At 40.3% G+C, this 22,432-nt stretch overlaps 1 protein-coding gene across 6 annotated transcripts in view; it reads right to left on the reverse strand.

Annotated features, from left to right (window-relative positions):
* The window catches only part of TRERF1 (transcriptional regulating factor 1), a 74,040-nt gene extending 52,088 nt beyond the window's left edge, over positions 1 to 21,952 (reverse strand). For 5 of the 6 annotated variants that reach the window (XM_027641378.1, XM_027641375.1, XM_027641377.1 and 2 more), the window contains exon 1: positions 21,897 to 21,952. The gene's annotated coding sequence lies outside the window, so the exon portion shown is untranslated. Of the gene's footprint in view, positions 1 to 17,971; positions 18,095 to 21,896 lie in introns of those variants that run through there. The other variant, XM_027641373.1, reaches the window with a different exon arrangement.
* Positions 21,953 to 22,432: the final 480 nt, after the last annotated feature.

Genomic DNA, 22,432 nt, shown 5'->3' on the forward strand with positions numbered 1-22,432 from the left:
GCATTACTCAGTTTGTATTCCTGTAAGGGTCCACTCTGAGAGAAATAATGATTTCCACTTTAATCTAACTTCCTCTGAAGTGTCGATGTGTCTTTTGCAATCGATTTTCTTTACCTGGCCTACAGTGATCTACCATAATCTATGGTACAAATTTCTGAACCTACCTTTATGAAACGTGAGAGGCCATTAAATGCACCAATCACAGCGATGTGTTTTCCTAATTCAAGTTATAGACAGGAACAAAATGCCTAGAGCTGCTTTAGTTAACTATTCTGCAGAATGTGGAAGAAAATTTCTTGTAATTTTGTAGAAAGCACACTGCATCTTTTACATGCAAGTAATTTGCAATTTAGAAATAACACACACTGGAAAAATATTTTTTTAATATCTCTGAGTATGCATTTGAACACATAAGTACATAGTAAAAGCATGATACTTCATGATTTCTGAAATGAAATTCACAGTCTTAGTTTCCCATCAGAGCAGCTTACTATGCCTCCTTCACAATCTTACCCCCTTACCACCCCAGGCTGTACACACGTGTGTGCATATCCCTGCATGTCTGTGTAGCATCATTTTCAAAGTGTCTCTGAGAAGGCGTATTCACTTTTTCCTCAGGGAAAGCCATGGACTGGAAAGAATAAGCTCCTGCAGTATGAAGTTATTTAATACTTCAATAGTGTAACAGATTAAAAAAAACAAACGTAAACTAAAACTTACATAAAGACCTTTTCCTGCAGTGGTTTTAAGGCAGAACCAAAACTTCTTTATGTCAATGAAGCCCTCTAATTGAAATCTACATAACTGGGTCAGAAACTGTGTCCTGGGGAGAAGAGTTATTATTCCTTAACTCCTGAGCTTCAAAGAAACTTTAAGTATGTTTCTTTATAATGTTTCCTTCAACAGACCACAAATCCTCCTCAGATATTGCCATTTTACCCTAACCCAAAGAGAACAAGCAAAAGGGAATCAAACACCTCCTCACAACCACAGACACTGGGAGATCAGTGATGCAAGTTACAAAGGCTGCCTACCACTTGCCTTTGTAGTATTTACTTGAAAAAGATAAACTGGCATTACTGGGTAAACTCAGTTCTAGTCAAAAGCCTGGTAAACCCCACTTTACAGGCAGGACAGAAAACACATTTGTGAGTCAGGGCAAACACCAGAAGGATCAAGGCCTTTACCTTGACAGTAGAGTTAACATCGCTCAGTGGGCTGTTGGCAAGATGGAAGAAGTGTGACAGTTTCTTGAGGGTTCCAGTATTTTCATAAGACATCTAAAACATACATGAATGTCCTGGCTTCAAGTGACACGTATGGAAAGGGATTCTTTTCAGCACAAAGCAGAGGAGGAAAAGCTGAGGGACCTGCTACAAAAACCAAACACACCCACCCCCCACCGTTACCCAATAAACCCAAACCACAGTTTTCCTTCAGGCAGACAAACAGTAAGGCAGGACAATTTCAAACTATTTCTAGTGACAGCAGGACAGAAAGAGTCCTCTCTATTCAAAACGAACTGAGCCTACATGAAGGTTTAGGATATAACAAAAAGCAAAGCAAGCAAAGGCTGGAGCAACAGTGTCCTTCCTGAAGGTGGAAGACCTGTACATTTGGTAAGCATAATCCAAATATTTCTGACAAGATACATTTTTCCAAGCCTGGTTTCTCCAACAGATACACACTTCCATATTTTTCTCTTTACTGTTAATGAATACTTTTGGCTTGTTAACACCAGTATGGATTAAAAAAGGCTGGGAATTGCACTTAAAAACAATATTTGACAAAATCTTTTTATGCTACTAAGAAAATTGAAGTTTATTAGGGAGAGCATCCATGCAGATTAGAAAGCAGCAGAGACATCAAAAACACATGAGAACAAAACAAACAGCTTTCACTGAGGAAAAGAAAGGGAGGAATACCCTCATCTCTACACTGGGATAGCAGTGTATCATATATACTTGAATGAACTGAAACATATGAAGGCAACACCTCCTCTCCCCTCCCCATTAAAAACCCAAACAGCTAAAATCCCACAGATGACAAAACCATTTACAGTTTGTCAAAGCCAGAGAAGACTGGAAAGAATTCCAGATGAACCACATAAGGCCAGGCCAAGGGGCAAATTAAATCCACTGCAGATCAATAAAAAGTAAAGTGCATTTAAATGAAAAATGCGAAGCACTCAAAACTGATTGCTGGGTTTAACAGTTCTGGAGTAACTCAATATTTGAATCAAGTGTTCAACAAATAAATGAAACATACTGCTAGATATGCAAAGATAGAACTTAGAAATATTCTTTCTTTCCGTTTTCAAGACGAAAGCATTCACATCATTATCTAAAGGATAAGACCTACAAGAGCCATGGTATAAATCAGAAGCGTGTTCTCCATCAGACTGCTGTGTTTGGTTCTTATCGTCTGATCTCTTCTTGAGATAGCAGATGTAGTAAAAGCCTCAGAATATGGGGACAAGAATAATTCAGGACAAAGATGGATTTCTGTACAGAAAGAGATGGAGAAGCTTGAAGCACCCACACTAACGCGGGATGGATAAACTATCAAGGATATAAAAAAAAAAGAATTGTGGAAAAGATGACAGGGCTCCTATACACTCTCATCGTGCAGAAGCAAGGGCATTTTTGAAACAGCAATACACCTGAAGCTGCTAAAATGAAATGTGTGTTTGTTTAGTTGGTTTGGTTCTGTGGCACTGCTCTGCTGATCTAGTTTTATTTTGTTTATAATCAGTGCTCAATTTGCACAATATTTTGCCACAAGCTATGAAGAAGATCTCCGAAAGATTCAGAGAAAGACTACAGTTTCATTTTACTTAAAAATAAGTAATTTACTTTAGGTAGGAGAAAGATCAGAAATATCCACCTGTCCTCCATATATGTAGGATATAAGATTTTGTATGGCACAGGACCAAACTGACAGAAGAGGCTCAGAATTTCCTCTCTGGGCCTTGAACGTAATCATCCACCTTAGGACAAAGGACACGTTATAGTATCGGATACGGCGCTTGCAAACAGCAGGCAAAGGACACAAACACAGGTTGCAGAACTGGTCTATTAAGACATCTAATCCTCTGCAGCGTAGTACGTCCACACAGTAAAGCAGAGGGAGCTGGGAACGAGAACATGTAATGCTACAGGACTTCCGTCCAGGAATGCAGATACAGGTTACTCGTGCTCTCTGTTTAGAAGTGGCCTTTGCAATGTTTGGAACAAGAAACTGCAGTGATTTCTCACCAGAGGACTGACGTGCTGTGTTGCATCAGGGCAGTGCTACCACAGTGGTCTCGCACAAACTGTATCCTTTGGACACTATCCTTTTGCAGTGCTCAAAGAAGTGCTCATATGCACGGTATTTACAGCAGGAGAAAGGTATATTTGTCCTTAGTACTACGGTGTACACTCTTCCCTAACTTATTCCTGAGTGCACGAGCCCTGTGTTATGCATGACAGCATGAGATATTTTTTTTTTATATATCTAGAAACCACCACAGAACTAGGTTAGCCTGGCAGGCTTGCAGCACTTCATTTACATATGAGTCAATCCTTCTGCAATACAAACATTAGTGATGCATTCCCCACTGTCCTTCTATTTATACTCACTATTTCACCTGCAGGCATCCCGAGTTAATTAAACAAATCAATCCCATTGAGATAATTGTATCTCAAGCAAATTAACACAATTAGCCTTATAAAAAGAAAATCCAAGCACTTCCCGCTATATTTCTTCATATCAATCATGTGCTCGTTCCTCCAACTCTAAATTTGTGGCTATCTAGGAATCTGCATTAAAATGAAAAGTATAATGACACATCAAATTGGCTGATTCTCTGTTCACATCACTCACTTCTACTGAAATCAGAGGTGCCTATCAGAAGGAGTGTTCTTAAAGAACAAATAAGCAAGGAATGATCCCACTGGACTGGACACTTTGCAGCTGTATCACTTTGAGACAGTTTCTGCTCCGAAACAGTGTATTACAGTGTCATGTACAACCACAGCTAGATATGTAGTGATCTGAATTATATGTAGTTAACTGAATATACCAGGGGTTAGAGGGACTCTTAATTCCTTCTTCTCAGGTCAGGTTTACAGAAACCCCTCTGAAACAAAGCTGAACTTCTATAAATGACATCTTGGTACCCATCCTTTTTCAAAGACCTTTTTCTTCAGCCCTCATGTGTAACAAAGCTGCTCTGGCAGCTGAACAGACATCATCATTCTAGGCCATCTGCTGTGTTTTCAGGGTGTTTTTGCTCTGTGGGGCAGCCTCAGAGTAATCCAACACCCCTCAGCCTCCCTGGTCACAGCCCACCCTCCATCCAAGATCTCAACCACCCTGCACCAGGGCAATCAAGGCAGGGGCTGGCATCCTTTACTACCACTTGTGGTAACAGAATAGGCCACAGCTTTTGGCCAAAAGCTGGAGATGTCTTCAAGATATTGCAGGAAGACTAAGGAGAACTACTCTGTCAGAGCCTGCAAGGAAAAGTGGTGAAAAGCGATGAGCACCCTACAACTGAAAACTGAAAACTTAAGTAAGAGGTCTATGTGCAAAACCACAACCTTGTCAGGTGAAGCGCCTAACGACCCCACTCTTGAAAGAGACAGTAAAACATCTACACAGCGCATTCGTGATCCTGCAGACTAAGGCCTCACAGTTGCCTGGGATGGCTGCTGCCTTATTTCTCTGAGCCTGTGAGCAGTGAGGGTTGCTTGAATGCGGGAGACGCCATTCCACAGCTCGTGAGAAAGTGCTGAGCAGAGTGAGGTAAGGGTGTGTATATGCGTGCAGGAGAGATGGAGAGAAAACAAGATGCTAATGAAGCTGACCAGTAATAACTGTCTTCTCATTTCTCTCCAGAGATGATTCAGGGAGGGGAGAGCTGCTCCTCTCCAGTGCCTCCGCTGGCTGCTAAGCAACTGCGGCAGCCACACAGGGGCAAGTGGGCACCCAGCATTAACTTCTCTTCCTTTCTGAGGGAATTCTAAAGGATTACTAGTACATTAGCTTTGAAATTGGTCACTGGTACTAGGTTCTTGAGAGTAATTATGGGACAGGGAGGAAAAAGGGAAGACAAGTGATGGGGGGAAGAGGAGAGGATGGCAGGGGACCAGGCTCACTGCTGCCTGGGCACCATGGACTGATGAGGGAGGGTATGCACGAGATAATTTCACAGATGACTCCCCATCCTTTTTAAAAATCGAAAATACAGTAGGGGTTTTTTTTAGCATACCTAAACTAAAGCATTTTTCCCTCTTGGCACATTTCTCATCCATGTGGCACCATAACTAAGGTATCCCATTGCCTTAGCAAATACGGGTAAGATGGTAATGGTAGTGTTTCACCCACACCCCTCCAAACATGCTTCCATTTCTTGCTGTCCAGTAACTTGCACAGCCATCCTCCCACCCGGTCCAGGGATCTGCCGCCAATCTGCCTGCAGAGCTCCCAGCCTTGAGCTCAATCAGCTGCCCCCTCACTGAGATAGGTGAATCCTGCTGTGGACCACATGGAAAAATAAGTTACCAAAATGGGCTTAGTGACAAACTAGCCCTTTCCTTGTGGAAAATTGTTTTTCCACCTTGGATCTTTTTAGTGGCTTGGTTCATCAGACAGCTGCTCAAGTCAGAAGGTCAACACAGGCAACATCAACCCCTTCAACCACCCACTGGTGGGCCAAGAATCTGAAGCCCTCCAAGGTGTCCGCTTCTCCCACACCACCAAAATTCTACCCCATGCTCACATGGAAGATTTCAGGCAGGAGGGTGTAAAGCAGCCTCTTCCACAAACCTGTGGCAAGAAGTAACTAGGCTGAATGCTTAAACATTTTGCAGAGAATACAGTTTATAGCTAGCACTGCCAGTGACTATTCTTAACAGCTGGAGAAGTTTTGCTAGAGTCCTGTTAGGGAACGAACTGTAGGAGTGACCTAGACAAAGTAAGCCTTCAAGTGAGTATTATCAAACTGCACAGATCAGCAAGGGAAGATGTTAGCCCCAAAGTCACATTCTGGGCCAAAAAGGCATTAGTTCCCCATTTCTTGCATCACCACTGTGAACTGCACACTGCACTGCACTTAGCACACTGCACCCCACAAACTACTGGCATAACCAGAAACTACTTCTCATGAATTAAAAAAGTTAAGTACTGTCTTACAAAATATGTTCTCTTCAGGAAAGTTAGAAGAAGCAAACTTAAGTGGCATCTAAGTCTTCCATTAAACTGATTTTGCACAGTACAAAAATCAGAATGCTTACATATACCTAATTATGAAATGAAATTAACATATCAACTCACAAACAACACAAAATTCTACAGATCATTTATGAGTCAGAGTCAAAATGGACAACAGATACATCAGAAATACAAAAGTACTTTATTACAGGGCAGCCTGGGAAAAGGGATAGACATCTTATCATGAAGTGTATTTAGAAAATCAGTTCTGTGAGACAGGATCCACAGATACAGATGTCCTGTCATAAAGAATTCATTATTTACAAATATACTACAGAACACTCCATTTGCAATGAAGTACCATAAATTATTCACATGTAATACGTGTCAGAAGTGAAGGCAGTGTCATTTTCTCTGCCATTCTCATGGAGCTTCTCATACTCAGTGAAACAGAGCTCTGCCATAACATCGTAAATGCAACGAAAACACTGGATTTTCATTAAAACACAAAACTTCATTCCCCACAAAAGGCTTTCTGACCAGCAGTGTCCAGACAAAGATTTCTACACAAGCATTGCTACTGTAGGGACAAGAAGTGCAATTCTGGGTGTTTTTTTTAAGACGCTAAATTGCATATATGAATTTTATTTTGACCCCTGTAAATAATACAGAATTGCCAAGTTGGTCCACTGCTCAGGTGCAGCAGTGTTGCACAGATCTACCTTGTGACTTCTGCTCCAACCTGAAAAGGCAAATCCAGAGGCAGGCAAGAAACTCGACTAGTGTGATCTCCATCTCTCTGTAGAACACAGGGTAACACATTGCAAAAAGTGTGCCAGAAGTTTGACACGGTGATGGAAATATGTCTCTATTTGAAATTGGATTAAGATAAACTTCATTTTATATGGGTTAAACAGTCACCAGGAAAAGAAAAATAAGTCCAGTTATTACTGATATGGAATGAATCTGGAGAACTGAAGTAACAGTGGAGGGTCCCTAGTGAGTTAGCTTTTCATTTTCCATGACCTGTGCAAATTCACCTATTTCCCAAAAGATCAAGCAAAAATTGAATAAAACCCATGATCATATGTTCATTTTCCTCTCTATTCTACTTGTACCGTTCTTTTCTTCAGGAAGATATCTTTACAGATGCAAAATCTGATTTATCTGACTCCTTTCATCTTCCTCAAAAAAAACCAAACCAAACCAAAATGAAAAACCCCACCTCCCAACTATTGAATAAAAAACCCAAAGCCCCTCAGGACACCCCCTGCTTTAGCTACAGAAGCCACTCTCCACATGAATGGGTAGGCAGGACTTAAATTCTATTTTCTCCCTTCTGAGTCAGGAAACAAAACCCAGATATGCCAAAGAGAGAAAAGAAACAACAAACCAGAAAACCTCACTGGCCTCCTAGAGATGGTATTGAGAATAAATATGAGCACAAACACCAGACTTGGCTGGTACAACATTTCACAGGGTTGGGTGATCTCTACCTGCCTCCCACAGACCTGGAAAGCAGAATGGACCATTGAGATCACCTGTCTGACCTTCCATTCAAGGCATGCCAGAGACCCACGTGCAGATACATTTCTTGCTATATACATATATACAGCAGCAATAAAACCATGCAGTCCAATTCATAAGCAAGTGATCAAGAATACATCACATCCAAAGGGAGTTGTTTTAGCGAGCAATTTATTCTGTTTAATAATTTGTGTGTTACAAGCAGCCCAGATTCATCTGGTCTCAACTTTCAGCTATTCAGTCTCATTATATCTCCTCCTACTAAACTGAAGAGCTTTGTACTTTCTTTCCTCTATAGATATTTGCAAAATACAACTCAGCCACTTCACTTGAAGTAAGCATGCAAAACTTTTTATTAAAAAAAAATAATTAAAAATCTAACATCAAAACAGGTTTTCCAACTGTAATCAATCTCGCAGTTTTCTCCAGGCACATAAGAATTGGACTCTATTCCAGTAATAATCCTGTGCCATCATAGACTGGTAAAACACTATACACTCCTAGAGGACATGCTTGCCTTTTGCATTCCAAGGCCATATCCATTATTTTATTAGTGCTGCAAGGCCTCTGTATTTTGTTAGCTTTTTACCATCACCCCAGCTCCCTTCCAACGTAAACTGCTCTCCAGAATGTAGAGAGCCCTTCCCTGCATAGAGTTGAACTGGTCTGTGCTAACATTCATACTAATCAAATAAGCCCACACCAAAAGGAAATTAACCCTGTGTGACAAAGGATGTCTTTGCCATACCCTGATTTTTGGTGGCATTTTCAAATTTAGTAAGCAATAGCTTTGTTCAGTATAATTACCAGTGATCTTGAAAAAAACTATCTCAGTTCTACCAACTAAAGGCTTTTAGTTACTTCTCCCTTCCCTTTCCGAATAATCACATTGTCTCATCACCCATTTATGCTCACTACATTAATACTCTATTTGCTGCATATATGTAGACATACATAAACATGACAGGAGTCCCAGCATAAAATGTGACCATTTCTGCAGAAAAGTGCTGAAGAGCACTCGGTGCATATTTGATGTCCTCATAAGCAACAGTACACAACAGTTCAGCATGCAGTTGCATACTGGTCCATTTTGAGCACTGGATACAATAATTTTAGATCTGCCCTTCACTTCCTCCCCCAGAAAAACTTCACGAATTAAAACATATCCTGGCTAAGTGAGTGTAGGATTTGTTGTGTTGTTGTTTTTTCAGTGTTTTGCTTTTTTTTTTCTTTATGTAGTATCTAATAAAGCATCAGCAACATTAACATTAGCGTTATTAGTTTACTTAATATTATGATGTTCCATTAGACAAGGGATAATACAATTGTAGGCTGGAAATTAACTATGGAAATATGTTGATATGGTTATATGGAGTCATGAAACTTTTTCAAATGCAGAAGCATTGTGTCTACAATACAGTTTAAATAAGTTAACTTATTTCAACTGTATATGCATAATAAACTTTTGCTTTATGCTGTCATATCAGATATTGGTTCTTACAAAACAAAAATATTTGTTTTGTTTTTTAAATACAATAAGGCATTTAGTGACTATTAAAAAGTTATGGTTGAAGTTGAGTCAGAACAACTTGTCAGAACATAGTGCTGCTTCTGCTTTCAGCTCAAAAAGGAGAATTCCTATCATTATTAAATAACAGTAATATTTATAGGCAAAAGCACCAATTTAGTTGTAGTACTTTTGCTTTTTTAGAGTAAGAAACTTTATCTTTCAGACAAATGGCACAAGCATTGCAAGGGCGTGCTGGAAAAGTAGCACATGTGAAGGTGTCACACAAGATGTTACAGCCTGTATGAGAAGATTCCCTTTAAAAGCAAGGGTCTAGATACCAGACCCAAGGGCTCAGTGCTTTTTGCCCACATGGATTTATTTGCAGAACAGGAACACCATAATGTAGATCTAAAGGTGTTCATTTCCTAGGCTAAAGTTTAATAGAGCTTTAACTTTTTAACAGAGGTCAAAGAAGTTTCAACGCATCTCCTCAGGTTAGCACTGCCTAAATAAAACCTGTGCAGCCATTTGTTGAACCTAGCTCAAAAGTAGAATTAATTACCAGAATTAATTACTAGCCACAAAGCCTTCCCTAGAATATTGAATGGAGTAGCTAAGAACATACCTACCACAGCTCATTTAAAAATTAAATGTTTAATCGGCCCAACCTAACGAAGGATGGCCAACTTGCCCATTGGAAAAACACCCTGATCATCATGTAGCTGTTCCCAAATAATCAAGCTCATTCCCTGAATAAATCTGGGGGGTTTTTTTAGTGTTTTGGCCTCCATCACAAAGTTAAAGGGTAGCTATTTCCTCATTTTGAGCATGCTAGTATCCCAAGCAATGGAGAGGCAGGACTTTCACTTCTAACCTCTCACAGAAAGTTCACACCTCACTGTTACCAACTGAAATAACTAAAATACAGCAAGAAGCTCCAGCCACCTGAGATGAGTGACTCTTCCTCATTCTCTGTGAGCCGGCTTCAAGCAAACTAAACCATTTTCGTAAGGCCACATTAGAGACTGTGGCAGAGGAGAACTGGAGCCTAGGAAGGAAGGACAGACAGAGACGCTCCGAAGCTTGGACAGGATGGCAAAGATCCCCACACACTATGAAGAGCACCTGCATCGCAGTTACAGTGGCACAGATAAAGGCATCACTGTCCTTTAGGAAGAAATTCCTTACTTTAGGAAGAAATTCTTTACTGTGAGGGTGGTGAGCCACTGGAATAGGTTGCCCAGCGAATCTGTGGATGCCCTAACCTTGGCAGTGTTCAAGGCCAGGTTGGATGGGGCTTTTATCAATCTGGTCTAGTGGGAGATGTCCCTATCCATGGCAGGGGTGTTGGGACAAGATGATCTTTAAGATTCCTTCCAACCCAAACCATTCTATGATTTTATGAAAAAACCCTACTGTGGACAAGCAGGTTAAAATGCTGCTAATTGTTATTCTGCAGGCACATTGCACACTGGTCTTTTTTTTTCAGCTTTTGAAGTATTATCCAAACAGTAAAGTAGGTTGAAAGACTGTCCTTTGCAATTTCAGATTTCTAATACATGTTCCAGCCAGGCACTTGTCTTTTGTGGTTGCATGTATTTCCTATTTAATAAAAGGACTACAACAGTTCCTGGTTTGTCACATCTTCAAATAGAGAGTTTGCACAGTAGCTTCCTCTGCTCTGCATTGGTGAACTGTGAACTCTCTCTTCCCTCTCACCCTGCTCAGAAATGCCCAGCCACCTACAAATACAATTTACAGACACAAGGTAACAAAATGAAGGATTTTAAAACCACATCCATGGGATTTTTTCATCCAAATCTAGATTTCCATCCTCCCTTCTCCATCTGCACTTTCCAGCTCTTTCAAAATAATGAGTAAACGTTTCTCCAGCTTCACAAATCTGGCACATTTCATTTTTCTTGTCATTTAAGAGATACTATTAATACCAAATAGTTTGTGTATAAGAACACGGTGCACTTCTATAAAGCTTTATTCAAAGCATCCTATGATTCCACTGAAAGCATTAATTTGGTACCTTCACAGTACTTCTGAGGCACATATTATAAATTGTCTCACACAGGTCAAAACTCTGAGGCACACTCAGGCTAAAGTGATTTGCTGTTGGGCTAACCACCAGAAATCCTCATGTCCTGCTTGATTTCCCAAAATTAAGTAATTAAATTATTAAGGAACAAGTTCATCACCTTCTAAGGAAACTACTTATACAAACCACATTCTCATCAACAGCAACCTGTATGGCTGTATTTCATATGTCCCATCTACACCGGCTGAACATGAAAAGCTGATGTCAACCCCTTCCAAATGAAAAGAATACTCTCAGGGCCTGTTCTTTAAAAACAATGCCCCTGGATCAGCAAGAGACTGCTAGTAAATATCACATCAGTCTCTGTTTTAAACAGGAGAAAAAGAACATAGAAGACCAGTCCCTCCCCTTCAACTATTCTTCAGATAGTATTATACAATTACATAAAAGTGTATTTCTTTAATAAGAAATAAATATACACATATATGGAAGAGGACAAGCAACTAAAAAAGGACTGACACTTTAATATTACATCAACATCTGAAAACACAGGGGAATAATTTAAAATTTAATCAGTAGTGAAAGCCAAACCCATGTATGACAAGAAGGTAGCCTAAGCAAATGTGAACTTGTCTTGCATGATAGACAGCACACGATCTCCTAAGTGTATGTGACTCACCAGAGTCTAAACAGCATTACTTGCTCTGAGTCTTGTATTGGGATCCTTCAAGGTGACATCTGGACACACAGCCATTTTTCTTGCTTTAATAAAAGTACTTTAATACTGTAAGAGAATACCTTGTCTAAACCACTGTCAGCTACGGTTTTACTGAACATTGGCCATTGCTACTTTCACTCAAACCTCATGCAATAACACATCCCAGCAGAAAACAATGTCAGAACTTCAGATCATTCTACAGATGACCCTTAAGTACCTGGTAAAGTCTAGATTAAACAGTAGTTTGCACCTCTTTTTGTCAGAGCCACAAATCATCTCAAGACTCCACTCTTCATCAGAGCATGTCAGGACATTGCTTGCTTTCCCTTGCACCATGTCTAGAAACTGAAGAAGCAAGAACACACCCTCATCTGGCTCTGACTCTCAAATCAGAACTGAGGAACAACAGCTGGTCTCTGAGTTGGTGACACAGGAAGCACACATTTAGCAATTGCAAGAGAGATAAAGCAGGCACCCCTTAAGGGCTCTACAGCAACCCCTCTTGGTAGAAATGCTAAGTTTTCAAGGCAGTATGGTCCATCCAAAATATCATAAAAGGAAAAAGTTACAGAGCAAGCTGCACAGGTACACCCCAAGCACATTTTCCATCTTTTTCAACAAGCTTTTTTAAAAGCTCGTTGGAGATCTTCCCAGCATGGTATCAAAAAAGTGCTTCTTCAGCTGAGTTTTGTTAGTGGGATTGATGGTGTAACTAGTTCAGCTTCAGAGGATATTTCTAGTAAAGACTTCATCATTTCTGCCAGGAGAAGTTTAGGTCAGATATTAGGAAGAAATTTTTTATGGAGAGAGTAATCAGACATTGGAATGGGCTGCCCAGGCAAGTGGTGGATTCACTGTCCCTGGAGGTTTTTAAGATGAGACTGAATGTGGCACTTAGTGTCATGGTCTAGTAACCATGGTGGTGTTGGATCAAGGGCTGGACTTGATGATCTCAGAGGTCTTTTCCAACCTGGTTGATTCTATGATTCTATTTTATGATTCTATCTCCCTCTCTTAAGGCTACAAAAGGAGATGGTGTTATAAGCTCCACATCAGAAGAAACTAGAGAGAAAAAGGACAAGATATAATTTGTTCTTTCAAGTTGTCTACTCAAGAAATCCAAAAGAAGTTTAAGTGGACACAGTCAGGTCTAATCATTTGCCTGTTTTTAATAGCACAGACTAGGATAAAGGCCAGAGAGTGTACACTTTTTCCTTGTAAAAGAAAAAGCATGGCATTGTTAAAATAACAAGTTTTCAAACTAGCAATGCACAGGATCAAAGGGACACCACTAGGATATATTAGAGGTAAAATTCATCTGAGCCTGTAACAGACAAACCAAAGAGAGTACTCCCTGACCAGCAGAAGATGGCTTTGTTGGGAGGGTACCATTGCCCAAATCCCCACAGCCTACCCACACCACCCTAGGGAAATTACTTGAGTGACTTCAGAGTGACATGCCTAAAACGAGGCTGTGTACGACATCCCTATGGAAGTAAAAGTCTTGACCTTTTTAATCTCCGAGAGGTGTGTTCAAACACTACACTCATAGGCAACTGTTAGAATAAATCATGAAAGCAGTATACTGTTAAGGCTCACCATGTGAAAGCAAAAGGCCGATACAGTACAAAAGCAATGAGCTTTCCTCCTGATAAAACAGAGGAGGAAAAACAGACCCAACCCTGTTGGCACACTTCGCAGACAAATTCCATTTGATGATTTATGAACTTTTTTTCTTTCTCCTGTTTAACAAAATTACTTCAACAGTATAAAAGTTGGCAACATAGCTATCTCAGAAGCAAGTTGCTGTATTCCTTATTGGTAAGCAGTGCACACACACAAACCCCCACACCCACAGGAAATCAAGACCTATTCATTTAGTTTCATGAGACTGCACCTTTTGACTATCAGTTGATGGTAAACGTGCAACTGTCTAGTATTTAATCTCATAAAAACCAGACCAAAAAAACCCCTATCAACATTAAATTTAACCTTCAAAAAAGAACACAAGTGGTATGAATGCAATTGTCTGGAAAAATGCTACTTAGCAAAAACAAAACAACTACTCCCCCACATACATGCAATATTTAAAAGAAAGAATTCAAAGCTGTAATTATGTTCACACAAACCTAAACTGCAGAGTACAAGAAGTTCAATGATACAAAATTCTGTAAGTGTTATTTGTAATGACATCATGTACCCCACTTCTTCTCATATTTTTTCACTGGTGTTTTGGGGGCCTGATGGGATGCTGTTCGTTGCCATTACCAGAAAGAAAATATGGAATCAATTCTCATCGTCTGCACAGAATATGAAACCTGGTAACAATGGTAAGCAAAAAAACAATCAGGTAACTTTCTAGTAAAGTGTATATTTTGCTAGGTATAGTTTCTCTGAACAGCAGCTGGTTTTACTACAGCAGTAATATAAAGTTACAAACTACTGGGGATAAAAAACGAAAAAGAAGAACCCTGAGAGATACCCTTGAGGAACTGCATTTGGGAAGGCAACAATCCCGTAAAAAAGACTGGGGGTCAGAGCAGGCACCATCTAGACACTAAATTTCCTGCACAAATCTGCAACTAAAGAAGGAAACGTAACCACTGGATGGATAAGAATGTTATTTCGTATAAGGCAAGGCAGGGAGGTAGAGTATTATCTAAAAAACAGTAACAACAAGGGCAACTTGCATTTCTGGTCTATTCCCTTCAGAAAAGATTCAGAGAATACATCTTACATGGAGAGTTTAAATGGTCTGCATATTTGGCTTATCAAAGAGGATAACAGTTATCAGTGACTTACCAACAAAGTGGCTAAACGTCTCTACCAAAATTTACTCAGAAGATAAAGAATACATTAGCCAAAACTAGTACCACAAAAGCTGCTTCTGGTCAGATGAAAAAGTTTTGAGGAGTTAGGAATTCAACTCCTCTGCCTGACTGTACATAATTACAGTGGATGTGTGGTATGCTCAGAAACTCATCAACAGCAAGCTTGCTAAATACGATTTCCCCAAGATCCACTTTCAGTCTTATCCAGCTGACTAAAATCTTGTGCAGTTCCTCTGGCATTTACATCTTCCTCACTTTGCAGCAGTGCTATCCATTCAGAAATACAGACCTCTGCATTTGGATAACACCAACTAGTATGGCTCTTGGAGCACAACTCTTCAGAAGCACAGGCTGCTCCCTAGGCACCATCAGAATATTAAAATCAAAATTCATTTGTCTTCAAAGTGCTTCATGGCCTCAGTTCTGGGTATTCAAGGCTTTTCCCAGAACTCAAGGACAGACTGCAATCTACCATTCTGCTACTCTACCTAACGTTAATTGGTGCTAGAGATTCAAAATTTTATGTGGATAAACAAGGAACGTGAAGTGATTTCCAAGCATGGAAATGGCAGATCTGAGCACCAAAGTTTATGATATCCATATCTTCTCTCTACTTATCAACTCACAGTAACTTGTATTCAACAAAAACACTACGCACCGTACTACATCCATGCACTATTTATTACATCCCTCCATGGATAAACAAAAAGGGGACATGTCTCCTTCCATCACGTATAGTCAGGAGCAGACTCTGAAAAGTAACAAGAGAAGTTATGCACTCGCTACAGAAATTACCGAGTGAGAGTTCATGATCTGCTCTAGAAAGACAGAAGGAATAGACACCAGAGGCTCATTCTGGGGACAGAAGCCTATGAATATATTTCAAAGAATATGTTTTCTAAAACTTGGGGTTTATGGAGTCCACAAGTCACAAGAAGCCCTGGCTACTGGCTGAGCATCAAGAGGGTCACCAGAGACTAAACGAGAGACACCTTTGGCTTTGCTCCTTGGGCTGCAGAGAGGCATCCAATAGGAGCACCAACAGCTGCCCGCCCTTAAAGCCCCCCCACCCATATGGGTGGACTACAGAGAGCTCTCTGCTCCTTAAACACATCTTCTCTCTCTTTCACCTGGAGCAGGAAATTACCACCTGCAGCTGGAGGTCACTCATAAACCTAGAGAGCACATTTTTTGTGGGAGATTTAACAGCAAACAAATTTCTGCTGTTTTCAGAGCTCTGTCCGGGTACCTTAACTAATATTTTCCTTTAATTTAAATATCTAGGGGGTTTTAAGTTAAATTTAATCTCATATGTGAATTTTGCAATCTTTCACTCATGGGGCTCCCCCCAATATTATTTTTAGACTTTTTAATTTTATTTTTTAAAAACCAGCAAGTTACTGACACATCTCAAGTTGGCAGCCAAGTCTGAGCCTGGAAACTGTACAACCTCCACACAGAATGGGTTTCTGAGAAAAAAGCAGAACATTTCTATATCTCACTACATCGTTAGCAAACCCTTAGCCTTATTGCTAGGATTTCAACATCAGCCTCAACTAAAATTTTCTTTTTAACTTTATCCAGCATCCTGTCTTTAATTTAGGAAAGGTTTAATATGAAGGGTGGACAGTCAAGGGGGAGATTCTAAGAGGAAGGAAAAGGGGAGGAGAAGGAGCCAAGATTCAAAAGACTGGTAGTGGTGGTTGGCACTTTGGTACTGAAAGTCAATGTGATCTGTTTCATAAATTACCGGGGGGGGAGGGAACCTCAAAAGAAAAAAGTCCCTGCAATCTGTCCTGTTCTTGGAGCCAGAGTTTCTTAATAAAAGCAGAGAAGGTTCTCCATAACAGTGGTAAAAATACATGTCGGGACCTTGACATCTGAAGCACAATAATTAATCATCTCAACAGTAAGTATCATCCCCTTTTTACTGAAAGGGGAGCTGAGTCAAAGACAACCAAGGGAGTTGCCCAAAACCACAACACCAGTCATTAGCAGAGCTGCAGTTGGAAGTTTCTTGGCTGCCAGCGCTATTTTCAAGCACTGAAATTGGCAGCCGGTCCACAGCCACAGAGCTGGTACCGTGTGCTCACGAGGGAGAGGGTCACCTGCTCTCCACAGCATGTCTAGGAGCTCCAGTCACACCACCAACATCAGGGAAGGATGAAGGGAGTGTGGTGGTGGGCTCAGTGACGAGCAGCAGTAGTGATGCTCACATCACCCCACAGACCTGCTCTGGTGGGCACTCACCCCACAGGGGCAGTTGCAACCCCCATGGTCTGCCCTGACAATCCCCTTGTGCTTGTGTACCTGCTGAAGCCCAGAACACTTGGGTCAGAAAAACAACCCTAAGGAGAAGTCTAAGCAAGTAATTCTGGCTAGGTTTAGTACCCTGCATTGCCTCACTGGGTGCAGTGCAAGACAGGAGGCAGGCAACCCAGAGACTGCGAACCTAAACTACACCTTATCTTTGTGCTTTACGTACTCAAGGGAAACTTCAGATCAGTTCACTTCTCAAGAACAACGGCTCTTTCAATCTCAGCCCCATAGATTTAAGGCACATTTTACAGTACTGATTTCAGTTTTTCTTAATTGCTTAGTCAAGAGTTCAGAGTTACTTATACCTTACAGAACCAGCCACCTCACAACAAGGATATTCGAAAGCCAAAAGGTAGCCTTTTTTTCTAAGGGTAGTTTGAAAAGTATTAAATAGGTTAATTTTCCAACTCAATTTTTACAGAAGCAGAACAATTCTTACAACAAGCAGATTGGGAAACATAGTATGACAGAGATGGGGAGAGGGAAGTGAACATTTCACTTTTACGCTAAAAGCAGAACCACAGAAATTCGCTTTTTGTAACATAATTAGTCTTAATTTATACATAAACTTACATCTAGGACTCTGTTATATTAATTGAATATATTCCCCTGCTTTCTATATTCTTCCTGATACCTGCCTATACCAAGTTCTCCAGACATTCCTTCCAACTCACTTGATCCTTTGAAGCTGACAGTTATCTACACATTCAGGCACTGAAGTAATTTATTCTTTTAGAAGTGCTAAGCATTTACAACTTGTAACATCAGATTGTGCAAATATTCAAATTTTCTGGAAGTAAAAAAGAGGAAAAAGCATTTACCTTGATGTCTACGTTTATGTATATAGTCTACCCACACACACTGTTAGAGGCTTTTCCTTATGCATGAGATATTTCCCATTCTTCTCCCTGTGCTTTCCAGGTACTTTCCACATATTGCGACATAACAGCTAAATAACACAAGAAAAGGAACTCAAATTACCTCTTACTGTTTTATTCAAATTGTCTTTCTTATTTTGAAAGTTTTCCTAAGATGGCTTCTGTGGAGACAAAAATACTCATAGGCAATGTCAAAGGAAGTTATTAAAAGTCATCTAGCAGTGATGCAAGAGTTTTGCACTGGTACACACTAACACAAGAAGAAACCACAATGTACCAGTTCAGACAGAAATAATTACTGGACTTTGCCTCTATTTGGTCTCATCAAAATTAAGTGTTACAGTAAACAAGAACACAAACACACCCAAAATGAAAAAAAAACCCAAACCCTACAAAACCCTACACACACAAACACTTCAACAAGTTACTGTGGTTCTGCATGTGTAAAAACAGGGTTTTCACTGCCAAGACTCATTAAAAAAGAACAACCAGAAAATGTCTGCAAAACAGATTGGTATTATAAAGTGCATTAACAGCTATTAATAATAGAATATATATCAACCTACTGCTTTTCAGATAATCAATATTAATTGGCAACCTAATTTGGAACTGCTAAGGCACAAGACTTTGGAGCTGCAATTTGTCAGGTCTAAGCTAACGGCGGGTGAAAATAGGTCTGATAAGTTACTTCCTTGTCATTTCCTTTCAAAAATGACACAATGCTGTTTCAGCGATCAAAGTAATTTTTACCTTATAAACATACCTCTGAAAATAGATTAGGCCTTAACAGAACAATTTTATATTTATGATCCGAGCTATCAGGCAGACCTCACGTGAAACCTGACTTGCAGTTCACAAGGGCTCCAAGTTCCTTGGAAGGAAGTAAGATAAAGGCATAGGGAAATATGGGGGAAAGAAAAGAAAATATTGGGTGAGAGGTCTGGCACCTATCAACATTGCTGCAAGCTTGCCAAGTCTCATAATTTCATCACTAGGCTTCAGGCACACTAAAAGAGCTATTATTCATTTTTTTTAATTCTACCTCATCACATAATCAATAGGACAGATGCCAAAAGCCAACCATTACAAGGAAGTCATCATGGCTAGGATTAAACCAAGATTATTCTTTGTACAGACTGGACCATCTATCATTGCTTTAAATGGGACCAAAACATAGCAACCCCTTTAACTGGAATGGCAGCAAGAAACACAGGAATGCTTCAGAAGGACTCCTCCAGAAGAAAAAAACAGCAGGGAATGGGTCAGGAAATACCCATGAAAAATGTAAGCAACCAACAAAAAACATGGGCAGGAGATACTGACAGGATTCAAGGGCACAATTGGGGCAGGATTCAGATGCCTGCCTGGAAGAATGAAAACCTAAATGTAAATGCGGTGAGAGAACGCAGAAAGGAAGCAGAAGGTTAAAAAAAATATGAAATAAATAAGTAACACTGATGCCATCCACAGTAGCTAGGGATAGCTGAAAGAAAGAGGGACACCTGACAACTGTGGCCTTGAGAAGGAACATGACCAGGACAGCCACTTCTTATAACACAGGAGGACAAGCATGGGACAGCTGCATTCCCCTAGCCCAGGCTGCTGGGGAAAGCATAAACAAAGCCCTCTCAGAGAAAGGCGAACAAGACACCCATTCCCAGCTCAGGATTATATTTTATCCTGAGAAGGCATTATACAAAATGCAGACAGAATATTTTCTTCTATAGGTGAAAGACGAGAGCCAGTGGGAAGTGCTACTTCTTCCTCACAGTATCTCATTTTAAAGCCAGTTCTGCAATTGCTGGGATCTGGCTTACAATTTGCACGTGCCTGGGGCAGGCAATAAAGCAGTGGTGAGAGGCCTCACTGCCTCAAGCTGCAGAACTTGCTAGAAACAGAGCCTCCTTAGTGCCTGTTTTACACGAAAAGGAAGAGTGAGCTTGCCCTGGGAAAAGACAGTATAACAGTATAATGAAGATTTATCAATATCCATTCCACAGAAGAGAACAGTACTGAACAACATACACTATATAATATATGTATAATACAGGAGGATAACATCTCCAGAAAATACTAGCAGCTGAATAAGTAAATTGTTATCCCACATGCACACCAAAGTTCCCCACATTGCACTGACACTGGACAAACACACCTCTTGGTCAACTGTATCTGAACAAACCAGCCAGAACATAAGCACTTCTACCTATCCCATTCTGGCCATGCTGCTTTTTTGACGAAAGTACCCCAGTGGCAAAGGCACAGTGGGCATCCCTCAGCCTCCAGCTGCATCAGTGCCGGTGGGAGGCATGCAATGGGATGGCAGCTGAACAGCCTGCATGCCTGTGGAGGGGTGCCAGCACAGGTTGGGCTGAAAATACTCTAGGTGGCTGAAAATACTCTAAGTCCTGAAAGCAACTTTAATTACCCATTCTTGGAGCATAGGAGGACCGGTTGGAACACGTGCAAGTGAAGCAGCTCGTTTACATAACAAATGAGGTATGCATTGAAGGTGCTTTGTGTAACAGAGCTGCAGACTGCAAGGCCTCTCACCTGGAGAGCTGTATTTTACCAACTATATGCATACAAGACCACCTTAGTGTAGAGCCTTTATATAAAATATTCATAACAAGATCCAACAATGGCATGAAAGAGGGGTAGTTTAAATGGACAAAATGCCTAATACTTGCAAAAAAACCTAAGAAGCAAGCAAGCCTTTGATTCTTGCATACAGCACACAAAGCCAAGAGTCATTCAAAGTTTTGAGTTCTTGCTTGGGCAGCTACCCTCCAAAGGCTAACTCTACTTAGCAAACAAAACATAAATGGAAAAAAACCCAAACAAAACCAAAACCCATAAACCAAAAAACCTCAAGAGCATCTACAACAGCTAAATCTCTGAATCCAAGGAAAAAGTCTTTTAGTCCTGGTCCTCATACAATGATGCATTTAGCTGTTTCCACTACATTTTCCAACCAAGAGCCAAAAAGAACAATAGGGATTTTTGAGGCCTGTAAATGGCACAGAGCTCGGGAAGAAAGGGGAGACAAAAATGGAACACACAAGTGATAGAGCTGGATAGTTACAGTGTGGATCCTATTCTGAAAGACAGTGACAATCCCTGTGTAATACTACTTCTTTGTTTGGCTGTTTGTTGTTTGAATATGGTTATCCCAACATCTAAGAGTTCTGAAGACATCTACTCTCTACCGGTGGAAGCCTCTGAAGCAGAAACTGAAAGGAAAGAAAGTATATAAACACTGCCTTTAAAAAATGCTATTAATAAAAACAAATAAACAAATAAATTTAAAAAGAATCAGCAAACTTTCAGCTTCCTTCACCACACTAGTGACGACAAATACTCAAATCTGGAGGTTTTCTACTCATATAGACTCTGTCTTAATAAAAACAGTCCAAATTTGAAAATACTACAACAAGAAAAACAAGGTTTAAAGTGTTGAAGCTAAAACAGCTTGAAATCTTTTTACCTTTCAAATATCTGGGATAGGGGGTGGGGGAGGCAATATCTCAAAACTGAACAAAAACTTTTCTATCTCATCTGTTACTTTAAAAAAAAGCTCTAAAACAGTAGCATAAGTACAATCTATCTTGCTAAGCCCTATGCCTGAAAGGGTGTATGTTTTTGTCTTCTAAATCTGTACATCAGTTCACTAGGAGAAAGGACTGGGTCAGAAGCTGTATAGAACAGAGGCAGTCTCTGCTTGGAGAGTCAGAGACAGATGTAACTGAAAAATAAACATCTCAATTATTTGCAGGGTTCTGCCAGGGAAAGAAATGGTTGTCTTCAAACCAAAATCAAACCAGTGAGACGATTTTGTATACGAACATGTTTATCTTACCCTCTCTCTTACCTTATCAGACACATCTCCTTGTCCTATTCAAAATACAGAGAGTCATAAAATTCCATCTGCAACAAAAGAAAAAGCCCATTAATACCTCTCGATAACCTTACAACAAAAGTCTAATAAGCAGTTCAAGAAAAAAACCCCTAAATTTCTCCTGCCATTCCAGTATAATCTACACTCCGGGCAAGTTGCCCTCCTGTCTGCAGCAATCTGGGAAACCTGGATATAAAGGTATTAAAGATGTTATAACATGTTCTGTAAGAAACATGCTCTTCCTCCTTTGGCAGGGATAACAGAGGTGGTCAAAGTGTACAGGTTGCCCTGCCGAGTCGTAAGTAAGTCTGCAGCATCCTCTCATGAAATTAAATGAGCATCAAATTACATAATGTGAATGGTTGTAAAATGAGACCAATGGTAATGGCTAGAAATAATCCCAGCAGTGTTATACATCGTGGAGACCATTTTCCATCAGAGTATCAAACCTGGGTAAGCAGCACCTTTTATCTCCAGGCCAAGAAACTGTCAGCAGCAGCCCTTCTTAA

This window comes from Corapipo altera, unplaced genomic scaffold, assembly GCF_003945725.1.
Source record: "Corapipo altera isolate COAL_440 unplaced genomic scaffold, ASM394572v1 48b, whole genome shotgun sequence".
Lineage (NCBI taxonomy): Eukaryota > Metazoa > Chordata > Aves > Passeriformes > Pipridae > Corapipo > Corapipo altera.